Raw genomic sequence first — 6,000 nt, forward strand, 5'->3', positions numbered from 1 at the left:
TTAAAATTAATTAAATACTAATGTGTCATATACGTGCCAACCTACATGTATGTTATGTAATAAAATTAAAAAACACTAATTTTTCCATCCAATTTTAGGTGATTTAACAAAAAAAATACGAGTTCAATTTGAATTTTATTTTTGAAGTATGAGTTGATTTAATTTGATTCAATCGAAACCCGAGCAATCGTTAACCATTGATCGTTAAGACGTATTCTCAAAATACCTATATCTATAGTTGTGGCAATAGGCGCGTCATTTGGTAATACTCCAATTTGTCCGCTATTAGTTGATAAAATGATTTCTTTCACTTCTGAATCCAAAACAATTCGATTAGGGGTAATTATGCAAAGATTTAAGGTCATTTATTCAATTTGCTCTCCATTTCTAAGTTCGCAGCCTTCGTAGTAGCTTCCAACAAAGAAAAACTTCCAAAAGACACACCATATCAGTAATGCACAAAAGGCCAGGTCTCAGATGACCTATCCTCATCCTCATCAGCTCGGATCTATCATCATCACTATGATCTATCATGATAAAGCATTTCGAGAACAAATCTTAAAAGCTCTGGCAACACCCTTATATTGACAAACTTCACATATATGCCAGAACATGACTTAAAATAGAAAGTAAAAATACAACCACATTTGTTTTCAAAGAAAGCAGTGTGGACAAAATAAAACTACAAAGCTGTGGGCAAAACTACGATAATGTGGACTGAAATTAAAAACAAAATAGAACTACAAAAGATATTGAAGAAACTGCGATCAACAACCAACCCAAAAGCCAACGCCGTCGATGAAGCAAAGATTGAATTTGAAAAAGTTGAGCGGCTAGGGTTTTTCTATGAAAAGAAGAGAGAAAGAAGAGATGGGGAAATATTTGCCATTAGTTTTAAATAGTATGCATTTAAATTGACTCGATTAAAACTTTCATTATGATTGACATTGAACCGTTATAAGTTAATAAAGTCATGGGAACTTATTTTAACTTATTGACGTATATGTTAAAATAAAACAGTTTTTTCATATTTAATCGATAAAGTACTAGTTGCTTTATTCAAAATAATTAATAGAACATAAGAACATTAATCTAGATTCGACCATTGTGGAAGACGGCAAATAATAGATATAATTATATCAATTTTTAATAAATTCATTTAATATACTTCCTTCAAAACCTTAATTTAGTCAAATCCCTTTTGTCGGTTATGTTTTCTTTATTTGTTTTCATAGTATCTAACTTGACACGATCAAAACCCTAATTAAGATCAAGATTATAAAGTTAACCAAGTCAAGAGGGTTTATGTTAACTTTTTCATGCATATATGTTAAGATAAAGGTTTTTTATTCATATTTGATAAAAAGTAGTGGTTTTATTCAATAATTGATAGAACATAAGATTATTAATCAAGATCCGATCATTGTGAAAAATATTTTCCTCTAAAAGTGTTGCATAAGGCCACATTGTCTTACTCCACCAACACAATCTAATCTTACAGATGCCAAACAACTAATGAATGTCGAGATGTTTACCATTAAAGCAATGGTGAAGCTAAAAACTTTTTATTGGAAGGTGAAGATTAATTTTTTTTGGGAGGGGATTTTTACCATTTAATTAATTGTCAAGTTTACAATTTTAGAGGATTAAAAGAGAAATTTTACCAAGCCAAGGGGGGCAAAGGACCTTGCCTGCCCCCTTGGTGCCACTCTTGTATTAAAGACAATCTTGTTTTGATTGATCCAAATAGACTATGAAATAACAAAGAAAGACATTTTCCAAATATGCCTAGTTCGTTGGAAATGAAAATTTTGTTGCCAACTTTGAAAAAAAAGATAGTTGGGTTTTTTGGAAAGACCAAATGAATACTCCAAATACGCAACACTTTTGCAATAAGCTCCATGAAACATCACACTCAAAAAACAAGTAATCAATTGAATCTGAACTTGAATGATAGAAAGTGCAAGTCGTAGAATCAAAGAGGAATAACCCCTTTCAGCTAGCTCATATTTTGTAGGATGACTACCATAAAGTAATCGTCATACAAACATTTCTGCCTTAAGATGAGTCAATCTAGACTTTGTTTCCACCAGTTATTCTTGCAACACGATCCGAGCTATGAAATGCTACATTCGTTTCTGGAACAACCATAATCAATCAGACAACACAATCATTTATACATGAAACCAAGAGTTTATCATATTCAAAATCATGTTAAACGATCAATTCTGAATCTTAATCGAGCTTATGAAAGCTCTTTAGACAATCCGAGTACAAAACATGACCAAATTGCAAAGTTCACACAAGACTCTATTGGCATGCCAATCGTATGCTAACATTTACTACGTTCACACGGGCATCTTTAGCACATGTTAACATTTCTTTTCAAGTTAGTCCAATTCTAGCCTTTTGAACCAATTCACAACGAAACACATATATAATTACAAATCAAATGTACAAAAACCTATATAAACAAATACCATATGAACTTATTTGATTAAAACAACAAACAAATTGAATCTTAGGGACTAATCGACAATTTTGGCTTTTCCTTGATTATTTTCGGTTTGATCCAATTCTTGATCTATACAGTTATTCCATTCAATCACATAAAAAAGCTTACAAACACTCTTTAATACTGCGAACCTAAAGCTCCGAAAAAGGCTTCTTTTGATCAAAGTCTTCACTTTTCTTAAAGGCATTTCCATTCTTCTCAGTTTCACTATTCTCCATCTGTGTTTGCTTCTTTTTAGTACCTTTCTTGCTTCTATCGTTTTTCACCTTGTTCACCCTTTGACCTTGGTCGTACCCCTTCTCTTGAGATTTAAATTTTCTTCAGAAGGAAGATCTTTGATTAAATCTGGCCATTCTTGTGAAGACCTGGCTTCCAAACACAACATACCCATTAAGCTTGGAGATGGCTCCACGACCTTCCGCAAACTTGGGAAACCTTACAAAGCTAAAACATTGTCCTCTCATACTACATTTCCTTGGAATAAAAGTTATAACATGATCGTGATAACCAAAAATTTTCCATAACCCTTTCTAATGGAGTTTTTTTGGTTATCTCTCCATGAAAATTGTTGAACATCCTTTAGTCCCTCCACAAAACCGAAACACCATCTCAAAATAATTCAATTGCCACATATAAAGTAAGGTTTTTTTTTTCACATTGGATTAGAAAAGTACTAATTTCTCCAATCAAAATAATTAATAGAACATAAAAACATCAACCAAGGTTCGATCATTTTTTTTGTCGAAACCAGGGTATCCACCGCCAATAGTGGTGACTAATACTCTCACCACAGGTGCTCTCCAAAGAGGTAAACGACTGGCCAGGAAATGTACTCCATTCCCATGGGCAGGGATCAAACCCCCGACCTCATGGTCATGGAGGATCCGACCGTTTTAAAAAATAACAAAAAATAGATACATTTATATTCATTTTTGAAGTATAAATTCATTTAATATGATTTGACCGAAATCTTAATTTAGATCAAATTCTTTCTTTACCGATTATATTCCTTTGTTTGTTTCCATAATATTGATTTGACTCGATCAAAGCCCTAATTAGGATGAACATTAAAAGATTAAAATGCAATTAAGCTTATTGACATATATGTGTTAAAATAAAACTATTTTTATTCACATCCGATCGTAAAAGTACTAGTTGATTTACTCAAAATAATTAATAGAACATAAGAACATTAATCAAGGTTCGATCATTCTAGAAAAAAAGTATACAATTATGTTAAAATTTGAAGTACAAGTTCATTTAATGTGATTCGATCGAAACCGTAATTTAGATGAAATTTTTTTTTTCGATTTTATTTTTTATTTGTCGTCATAGTATAGTATGTATTTGGTTTGACTCAATTAAAACCCAATGTAAAATTAATATAAATATATTAAAATAAAATGAGGAAGGAATGCACATACTAGGGTTTTATGGTCAAATGGGAACAAGAACCCTTTTGTTTTTTAACTATGGTATTCAATCATCATATTACGGTACATTTTTTTGGTAACAAGAAAATAGATTATTCAACTAATAGTTTGTAGCAGTGATTGAAAGCACATACATGCTATCCATCCTTAACTGATGAAGGACCAAAGAGGGAGCTGTATGGAAAATCTGGGTGCCAACCGGGAAATCCTTCATCATTCCAGCCAACAAGTGAGCGACATAATTCACCTCCCTTGGAATCTGCTCAAAACTAATTCTCCATTCATGACTACATGGCTCCCGAATTCTTAGAACCAAATCTCTATGTAAATACCCTCTCAAACCACCATTGATACTTTTAATAGCAAGTGCGCAATCCGTTGCAACATCTCTCCATTTAGCATCCCACGCCATAATAAGACCGTCATAAATTACCCATACCTCCGCTTACTCAACACCATACCTATCAATATTTCTACCTATCGATATTTCTACCTATCCCACACACCCAATTATTGTACTCATCTCTCGACACTATTGCCGAGGCGACTAAACTTGAAACCGGACTACAAGCACCATCGATATTCAATTTAATGAATCCCGAAAGAGGTGGAACCCACATTCGATCCCCATTGTAGGATAATTATACAAATATGTGCTTAAAGTATATATATATATATATATATATATATATATATATATATATATATGCAACTCTATTAATTGTGTTTGAAAAAAATACTAATCATTACAAATATCATAAAAGGAAGGTTGGTGAGAAAAAGGAAAGAAAAAAAATGCATGCAAAAACAAATCTGATAATTTTAAATACAATATAATTAAAAAACAATACAAAAAATTATAAAAATATAAATACAGAACAAAATATACAAATAATTATATTTTTTCAGTGAAGACTAAGAAGGGTCTGAAATTTCAAACACGTGAGGAAAACATGGTTCGTAGTTTGGTTTTCCTTTGCAATGCTCTTCCATAGAAGTTGTAGCCCCACATTTTCCTTCCTTTTTCTTTCTTGTTAAAAATAATTAAAAAAATTACAATTTTAAATATTTTTTTCTTTTAGTTATAAATTCACTTGTCTTTCACCCATTTTTTTTTTATAAGTTCTCTGTCTCTCTTACTCTCTAAGTGAATATAAACTATAGCTAGAGAAAGAGAGAACTTGAAGCAAATTGAGCTTTTGTTTTGTTAATTTGACCCCTGAATAGCTAAAAGCTTCAGCCTCTTTGTTATCCAATTTGTAAGCCTTTTTTTCGTTTCTTTTATGATATTGGTTTGTGGATTCATTTTCAACTTTCTCATTTCCATTGTTAAAGCTAATGGTTTCTTTTCCTTTTCTCTTTTTGTTTTTGTTTTTATGGAATTTCTCTTTAAGGGCAACATCTACTATGAAATGAGAGTAAACCCTTTTTTTATTATTTGAAATGTACTGATTTTGGTGAAGGGTAGATCATTTATCTTGGTTACATTTTGGAGCTAAATTTAGATTTGATTTTCACTATTGATTGTTAAAAACTGTGGTATGTGATTGACTCTTGATGACCTTTTCTCACCGTTTCTTAACTTTATATGTGTTCAGAGAAGTGAATTAAAAAGATAACATCTTTTGGATAATTATCATTTCTCATTAAAGGTGTAGATTTTAATTTTCAGGTTATTTCTGCTTCGTAAAGAGCATCAAGTCGTAAGTGTTATCAGATTGTTTGATTCTTAATTCTTGGTTTTGATTACTAGACTATTCTTGTTATGAGTGTTGCTTTTGATGATAAGCATTATTTTTTTTTTGTGATAATTTTTTTTTGCTTTGTTTGGGTTGATAGAAGTGTGCTATTCCTTTTCTTCTAAATTCATGAATAGTGTATTTCAGCTCTCCTGCAATTGATTTCTGCAGGGATTTTATAATATTTTTTGTTGAATTTTATGGAATTCTATGATATGTGAATTGGTGCATTTCCTATATAAACCACACGCACCCCCCCTCTCTCTCTATATATATTTCATGTAGTGACTGATCAATTTTACATATTATTATC

The sequence above is a fragment of the Gossypium raimondii genome, chromosome 12 (genome assembly GCF_025698545.1).
Source record: "Gossypium raimondii isolate GPD5lz chromosome 12, ASM2569854v1, whole genome shotgun sequence".
NCBI classification, from domain to species: Eukaryota; Viridiplantae; Streptophyta; class Magnoliopsida; order Malvales; family Malvaceae; genus Gossypium; species Gossypium raimondii.